Below are 9,626 nucleotides of genomic sequence, written 5' to 3'. Positions count from 1 at the left end.
AACGTCTGCCCACCTTCTCAGAGTATTTACTTGAGGACAATCTTTTCGTGATTTGATAATCCCCTTTTACTCAGTGTCGAGGAGAAGAAATAACAGTAAATCAGGACACACTATTCCTATAAAAATGTTTTTTTAAAGATTCTAGCTCAGTTCATGAGTTTTTACATCCTAGGTTCTTGATACCCATGGGAGGATGTTAGTTCGCTAGGGAAGATTAATTTTGGAAGTGATTCTGCTGGCAGACCAATTAGAAGGAAATCTTACTCAAAATATATTCTACACGGTGTTCTTTTTGTGATGGTGGCATCCAAAATATATCTATGCTTTAGGGCCCAGAAATCTTAGTTCTTCAGGTTACCCATTTCAGAGGAGTTAAAGCTGTTCTTTGAGAAAAAGGATGGCCTTTTTCAAATATAAACCCCTGCACTACCCACAGTGATTTTCCCACTTGTGAAACTCTTCAGTTGTCTAAGCTTTATCTAATTTGCTACTTGAATGGTTGTTAAAAAAGAGATGTGTACCTCCATTTAACCAATAGCTCAGAAGATGGGCACTTGAGATCTGTATGAGCAAATTGAGCTTTGATTTGACTGTGATAAACTATTTGGCAAAAGCTCAGTGGAGATGCTGATTTTTGACAGGAAAGAGAGTTTATGAAGTAAGAAGGGGGATGGCACCAGAGTGAAGCTTTTGAGAATCGGCGTGACTGTTTTTGCCAATTCTACCCTGGTTGCTAAAAATTAGATATTCAAGAGAGATTCTATCGTTCCTAACCTTGCTCTTTCTCATTCTCTTGCCTCTCCCAGCCCACATCAGTCTTAACTGCCAAAGCTGAGAATTGCATCTTCAGCCGCAATATTACTGATACTAGAAAATCCTATTCCTCCAATTTTATTCCTCCAACCATTGGAAGCCTGGAACATTGGAAAATATTGTGATCCCCACTGACATTAATTCAAAATGAAGATAATTTTAGTAGTCTAAATAAAAATGAAACTGCTCAAAGTGAAAGAATTCACACATCTACAGAAATTACAACAGTGTTTTTCCAGATTTTTCTTCTTTATTCTCTCCCTTTTTCTCCTGTGTTTTGCCTGTTGGGTCATCCAGCACTGGTTGGGGTGCAAATCTTTGAGGATCATTGATCTAAGGGATGTTAACTTTCTTTTCCTTCAAAGTTCTCCAAATGCTATTACTGACCTAGGTGAGGGCATCTGAAAGTAATATACCTGGACTATATTATCTTATTTTCTGGAAAAATGCCTTCACTGAATTATGATTTAATTTTATGCCCTCGGCTTTTATAAAAGGTCATTTTTGAAGAATAGTCATTCATCCATTTGGAGAGCCATTCTATATCTTTTGCAAAAGCTAGTGAAAGACTTTGAACATCACGAGACCTAAAGTGTCTTATACAAGCATTCACGTGGCATATTTTTCCTAATATTTAGAAGCGGAAAAGTATTTTTTCTTTCAAGTTTTTACTCCACTTATGCAAGGAGCGTTTAAAACCAGATATCTAATACAGTTTGCTTTTTGTTTGTTGAAAAGTGCAAAGTGAATTTGAGTTTTTTATTGTTGTAACTAGCTCACCTTCCCAAAAGGAAAAATGTTTCAGCTCAGGATAAAATATTGTTCTGTGTCTCCTCAACAATGGTTTGCTTTTCATCTAATGGACACCGAATCTTAACCCATCATTTCCCTCTTCACATTACCTTCAAGAAAAAATGAAGGCAATTTTGTGCCCCTGCCTCCAATAATTAATTGTACAAGGCTTAATAAGATGCATTTTGTTTGGCAATCTCTGCTGGGTGCCTCTCATTTCCCACCCTCCCTTTGCTGTTGCCATGTGTCCTTACTTGGGTCGACTGTAGTGTATCTGACCACATTGTTAATGTAGTTGTAAAAACATTTTTAAACCTCCCCCACTTTGAATTGCTTAAGGGAAAATAAATGAATGAATAGGTAAATAATTTTAAACAGCCATCTCAGACTTTTGTTCCTTTCATTCTTCTTATAATTATTCCTGAAATTTCCATTTTAAAATTGTATGATTCTTTCCTGAAAGTAGACATTGCTATGATGATGTTTTAAAATATAATGATAAAATAATAATAGCAGTAATGGTGGGATGAAGAGTTATAAAGGAGGGAAAGGGGCAAAGACTTTGGTTTTGCAAGGAGGCTGGGAGAATGAAGAAACTATGTAGTTTGAGCTTGAGAGAAATTGTGAAAAAATACGGAGGACACACAAAGCATGACTAATTTTTATTGATGAGACTTTCTCCAGTTCTCCCTTCCTCCTGATTTTCTTTGTTTTAGTTTTTCTTTCTTCAGATGCAATTTCTTTGTTGAAATCTTTATGTTTGCCACTCCATTTCTTCTTTCTTTAATACCCTTCTAAGTACTAAACATACTCTCAACTATGGACACACTCAGGTCTAAATAGAAAATGTAGGTAATGCAATAAAACTCCATAGTAGCTATGTAGCTAAACTCCCCTTTGAAGTATGCACCTTGGCACAAAGTTGACTGGAGACCTCACCAAACCAAGCTCATCTTACTGTTAAGAAACTATTTTCATAATCACATGTGGAGAAGTGAATGTGGGCATAAAGCTCACAGCACCTGAACATAAAGAGGACATACTTTAGCACAAGCCGGTGCAAATTAATAAGATGAATAATAAGAGTAATTAATGAGGGGATCCCTGGGTGGCGCAGCGGTTTAGCGCCTGCCTTTGGCCCAGGGCGTGATCCTGGGGACCCGGGATCGAATCCCACGTCGGGCTCCCAGTGCATGGAGCCTGCTTCTCCCTCTGCCTATGTCTCTGCCTCTCTCTCTCTCTCTGTGTGACTATCATAAATAAATAAAAATTTAAAAAAAAAAAAAAAAGAGTAATTAATGAGAACTTACAAAGATGATGTGGGGGAGGGAAAGATGCAGCTGTGAGGATTTGTGAGGATAATCAATGAGGTGATTTGGTAGGGCTAAATATTGCATACATTGTTATGTGTCATTAAATGATGGCTTCTTTCAGAAATACCATAGTAGCTTTTCTTTCAGCATTTTGGATGTTACCATCTCTACATCAGTGGTTCTCGACAAGGAGTGAGGGGGGAGTAGGAGCAATAATTCTTCTCCTCAGGGGACATTTGATAATGTCTGGAGACTTCTGGTTGTCACAGCTTGAGGAAGAGGTCCTAGTGGCATCTAGGGGGTAGATGCCAGGGATGCTGCTAAGCATCGTCTGATGCACAGGACAGCCTCCGTGACAAAGAATTATCAGGGCCAAAATGTCCATAGTGCTGAGGTCGAGAAAACCTGCTATGCATCCACTCTGTGCTGTTCTGCTTCTGTACTCGGTCACTCAGTATTCTATCGTGCATCACCTTCTGTCCACAATACCCAAAACCTAGCTCAATGGAGACCACAGCGTCATAGAAAACAGTCTGCCTCTTCAGAGTGTTCACAGAGTAATCCAGCATCTGATACACAAACAGAAGGGATAAGTGCAATTAGAGTGATTTTTTTTTAAAAGTGCTATATGAATAGAGAAAGGAGAGATCATCCATTTCTCACTTGGCAGAGATAAGGAAAATCTTCAGGCACAAGTGGGCATTTGAGTAAGATTTTGAAGGTTGAGGAGCTATGGCCACATCATATAAGTATATGAATACACAATAAAATATTTCCTCTCAAAAACGTAAACAAGATTTAAAATACCAAGTTGCTGCTATTTACGCTACAATGAGAACATGACACATACGAATAAATTTTCTATTCCTATTATCTATTTCTCTTCTCTAAGAGAAAATGTACATGGAGATGTCCTACAGCATCCATTATGCTGCCTTGGAATTCTCTACTATCCCAAGGGACCTTATGGATGATCTTGAACCGCATTGAAGAGTATTTGAAATCCACCTGACCAAAATGTGCAAAACACTTCTGTATTAAATCAGATCAGCCTGGGAAGACGTCCCTACTTTTCAATCAGCTGCAGCAGTTCCATCGAGAGAACAAAATCTACACACAGGTGGCCTGGTTTATGCACAAATTTCTGGTACATTTGATCGTTGTGAGAACGCCAAGAGGATATTTTAATTTTTATTTGAGGGAACTGAATTACCTACATGTTTACTTGCATTGGCATTACTTTTAGGGAAACATGATTAAGAAATTCTAGGATTCTCACTAGAGAATAATAGCCTGGGTGTACTTTGGAAACCGTAAGAGTCAAATGGAATAGTAAGCCAGAGGTCCATCACACGGAGACTCATCCAAGAGAGCGCCCTGAATTAAAGATTTGTGGGAAAGTGAATTGAAAAAATTCTTCTTTTGTTGGAGATCTTTTCATCATTCTAGAAGACAAGCCGTCTTTCTGAAAGTATCTATTTGAGTGATCTCAGAAGCTATTGAAAACATAATAAAGCAAATTCTCCCCTTGATTCCTAAGTACTAAAGATCTCCTTCCCTAATCATAGCATTTATGTGTTTTATAAATATGGACAGACATTATGAGCTATAACTCAAATATACATTTGTAAAAAAGAAAAGGTTAAACTGTACATATTTAATAACGTCTTATAAGATAGCATGCGTTTCTTGTTTTATGAACCGCATTGTTCAATATCTTATAAGCTGCACTTTAATCCCAATAAAATTTTTTTTTAAGTGGAAATGACATTAGGACTTTAAGTGGCACAGCAGACCTGGCTTCCTCGCTCTGGTGTGTCAGCTGTTTCCAACCTGCCGATACAGATCTGCATTTGAGTGTCACAACTCGGGTCACAGCCAATGCTTGGTTTGCTACCTCAGAAAAGTAATAACTCTTACCACTGGCTGGCTAGATAAATATCTGATTAAAGATGGGCCTAAATGAATCTGCAGATGGTTGGTCCGCACCGAGAGGTAAAAGCATTCTTGCTCCGGGCTTCCAGAGAGGCTTGGGGAAGCCTGGAGAGTGAATGTAGGCCACACGGAAAGGAAGCCGGCCCTGGCAAAGTGATGGAGTTTCAAACTGTCTAACTTTTCGGTTGTGTGTTTTTTATATGTTAAATATGGTTCAGAAGATTAAAGTCTTCATTTTAGGCAAAGAAAGGAAATAATGTTTCCTGTCCCATTTGCCAAGCTAAGTGAACAACTGTTCCTGCACAATTAGAATTGTTAATTGATTTGAAAACATAGGGCTTTGAAGGTGGAAAACCGCTGACATTATTTCAATGGGGAAATGCACTCCTGAGAGGGAGCACTGCAGTACAATTTCTCTCCTTGTTTTGTTGAATATACATCTATAAAAACACTGTGAATCATGCAGTAAAAACTGCTGTGCTGATATCATAAATCTCTGATAATAAAAATTTCATTGTTGAAACAATAAAATAGACTTTTATTATAACACAGAGTATCCACCTAAACATTGTCCTTTTAGCTTCTTCGAGTTAAATGTATGCACAGTTTTACAGTCTATAAACAGATCTGGAATAAAAGTTAATAAATGTCAAAATTTGCATTTCAAAAAATTCTTGCTGCATTTTAGGGAAGATCAATCTATGAACCTTTCAACATTATGTCAAATGAAATGCTAATTGTACCTTTAGGAATTTCAGAGACAGTGACAAGAAACTAAATGCTCTGTTCCTTTGCATCAGCAAGTCGAGGATAATTGTATATCTACTCTTGTGAACTTCTAAGAAAAAAAAAGAAAAAAAAACTAAGAAAAAAGGGTTTTCTATTCTTTAACTCAGGAGGGTAAACTCTTTCAGCCACCCTCCATCAATCTACCTTCAAATAAAGTGTGTTAACATGTTGACAGTGGACAAATCACACAGTGCTGCATTTATTCATTTTATAATAGGTTTGTCAAATGAGCTTCAGTTAAAGAGATTTAGGAGTAAGAAAAATTTTCAGCTAGAAATAACTGACTTATTCCATTCAAAGTGATGTAAGGTTTAAAGGGGGTACTTCTTAAAAGCCTAATCTTTATTAAAACGCACAATTTTTGAAGGCTAAGTCACAAAAATAAATATCAGGAGCCCAAAAAGTGCTTTTATTTTCCCTACCCTTAAGATAAAGAACTAATACATCCCTTCCCTATTCTGTAATAAATCGTAGCACTGAATCTCTAAGAGATACAAATTATCCTCTATGCTGTCTTCCGAGTGTGAGTATAGATTGAGCCAATGAGCAATGTTATCTAGAAAATAGCACTTAGTGTAAGGTTTGTGCCATTTTTTTGAACATTATCCTATTTGTGGCACTGCCTTCATTTCAGAGGCAGGCTGCTGAAATATTTGGTACACCTGCAGAGCCGTGAAAAACGAAGGTCTGTGCAACTGGAAAGCTGCTCAGGTTGTTAACCTGCAGCGTCTGGTCACCTATCACCACTTTAAAAGTAAAATAGGCATTTTCACCTTCTTCAAATACCATTATAGATAGTGTCGAGTCTAAAGCAAAGATTGTTCGCCTCCACATTTCTGGATCTTTACATTGTCTATTGATATGTATTAGGAATATGAAGCAGAAGCACTTTGAACATTGAAAAGACTTCATTTACAAAGTATATTACACAGGGCCATTTCCAGGCTTGTACTGGACAGCCGATTTGTAACCCCACTGCTTGTATGAAAGAAAAACACCCGAGCATTCTCACACCACAATCACGATGTGATTTTAATAAATTCTGTGTTTTAAAAAATCCAGATGGAAATAATACATATTTCTTGCTCTACTAGATGATACCACTTTATCTTGGGCAAACTCTAAGTTGCCTAAAAACATTGTATTTTCTGTTTCAATTTACTCCACCAATTTTTCACTCAATGCATGAATATATTGCATTTTAATCCTGTTAATCCTTAATAAAAATGAGAATTCTCTGCAAGCCAACAAAAATTAAGATATATTTATGAAAATATGTAAAGGCATTAGCAGAGACGTTAATAAACATTATCCCCAAACAGCAGCTTCAACTTACTTTAGACGGCGATAATTTCTATGTGGTGAGCAACTCTTTGTGATGACCCATTAGGAGCATCCCTTCGCACACGTGACTTGCATTACTGGGTCTGGATTCTCTCTAATTCCTGGCTGTGAAACAGCACACCTTTAGCAATAATGATACAACAGGGGATAAGAGAGTATACGTCTGTTTAAAAAGAAAAAGTTTCAGATACAAGACTGGTTCTCAAGCATATGTATCTTACCAAAAAAAAAAAAAAAAAAAAAGTTGGTCCGGTTATAAGAAAACAGTAACATAATATTTTATAGGTCATGATGTTTTACAGAAATTTTCCAACCCTCTCTAATATGTACAAGTCCCAAAATAAATGCAGAACTAGCAGCTATTCTGAGAACCCTTGGAGCAAATTTCTCCAGACGAGCTTTGTTATGAATCATCCTAATTTTGCTCATGTTGTGTTACATTGGGGAAAAATAGTTGTACAATGGACAAGTACACTCCTAAACAAAATGCTCATCTTTTTCTTAAGAGTCAAAACGGAAGGCTAATAAAGACCATTTAAAATAAAAGGGCCCATTACTCCTCAGTTTTATATGAGCTTACATGCTTTCATTGTGCAGAGTGTGTTATTAATTTCACATGCCAGATTCATAGGTTTCTGCAATATCAGGTTTGATGTATTCATTATCGGCACTCAGTACATTAATTCACGCTGAAGTCCGGTAAATCAAAATTATACCATCTGGCTTCCTGTTCTTAATGATGAATTTGATGTAGGGGTGATTAAGATTGTTAGGCTTTTGAATTTTAATGTAAAAATTAGAGGATTAAAAAGGCATTTAGAAATGACCAATAGTTAGAATAAACTTACTGACAGGATCTAATTTGTGTACTTGCTAGTAAAGCTCCATTTTAATTAGCAGCCACAGTCTTTCAGCACAAGCTCAAAGAGACAGAAGTTTAGTGATTAAGAAGATGAAGCTGTTAAATTGATAAATTGACCTTGAAATACTTGTAACTGTGGGGGACGGCCCAGTAACTCAAATTGTTAGTGTGTTGTATTGCCACGTAGGGAACTGAGTCCGAAAGTGACCCCAGACATAAAATTTTGCTATTTCTTTTCTTCTTCTTTTCTTTTAGGGGGGGTGATTCATCATCTCTGTCTTGGGGCTGGGGGCAGAGGAGCAGAGATCAACAGATACAAAAGCCTGAAGCCCCGTGGGTTGGCCCTGTAATAGTGGGAAGGTGAAGATTCCATCACTATTTCAGAACTCCTTGACAGGTGGCATTTGAATACTATGTCTAAACTTGAAAGCATGGTATGTATAGGTCTTCTTGGTTTCCTGATACAATGATGCTGTGCCAGTACAGTGACATCCTCAAGCAGTGAATGCACTCAGGAAATCTGGAGCAAGTCACCAATACTTTCCCTTCAGCACCATATTTAAGGGAAAAAAATGGAAATGGAGTAATTCTAAATATCTGCAACCCAGAGCATGTATATAACACACAGTCATTGCACTCAAACTTGACATGAGACTTCTTTTAATTGAAAGACCAATCTGACATGGATGTTCCTTTGACAGTTAAAATTACCTCTGATTTGAACAAAAGCATTTGAAATGTTACACCGAACTCATTACATCTTTTCTGCATAAAGAAGTTTAATAGTTAATACAAGTTAAGAAAGAATAGACTCTTAATGTACAATATTATTAGAATAATATAAAGAAACATCCTCATTTTTTTTCTAAGACAGAAAGCTAAAAGTGCAAGAAGCCATACAATGGAAAAGTAAGGCTGAAAATAAAATTATTTCCTGAGAAGAAAAAAAAAATCTACCTTGTGCAGTCTCGTAAAGTGTGATGCTTTAGTTCATATGAAATTAATAAATGTAGTCACTAATGCACTAGAATAAAATACAGTCAGAATGACTTACATCAGAAAACAAGTACATCTGTATATATCAACAATTTGAAGGATTCCGATTCCTGGCAAGTCAAGGAATATTTTAAATCTTATATTTTAGAGGAAATCGAATCTTGACTAACCACTGCAATTTATGTCATTTTAAATAAGATATATTTGAATAAGTATATTTTTCATGCCCTAAAAAGACTGATGTCTTCTTTTATAAGCTCATCCTGTGACACACTTGAGTAGGTAGGTATATTGATTTTTTTTTCTTTTTCTGATGGCAATGAAGTGTAAATGGAAAATATCAGACTTGGCAATCACTTAAACCATGTGAAAATTTCAGAGTGAAGGCTATTAGAGTCACTTTGTGATCTCCCCAGATGACCAGAGTGGGGGGAGGAAAAAAAAACATTTCTACATTTCTTCAGATCCTTTGTGTGACAGCTAAGGAGAATAACATTCTTTCTAATACGCCAGTTTTCGTCTCTAGTTGAGAATAACCTCAGTGCTTTCTTATGTCACTGGCTGAGAGAAGATGAAAGACCCAGCCTTGTGTAAATGGCTTTGTCTAACCATCAGTCTTTAGCTCTGCATGGCAGCTGTACTATTGACATTAGCTTGTGCACTGGGTGAAATTGAAGTGAGTTAAATGTGACCTTGGCTTAGTTGTTGAAGTAGAAATGAACTCTACTGGGAGTGAAAAAAAATAAGACCAGTTTCTCTAACTTCATTTTTTCTTTAATGAG

The sequence above is a fragment of the Canis aureus genome, chromosome 17 (assembly GCF_053574225.1).
Source record: "Canis aureus isolate CA01 chromosome 17, VMU_Caureus_v.1.0, whole genome shotgun sequence".
NCBI classification, from domain to species: Eukaryota; Metazoa; Chordata; class Mammalia; order Carnivora; family Canidae; genus Canis; species Canis aureus.
This window is presented reverse-complemented; position numbering follows the sequence as displayed.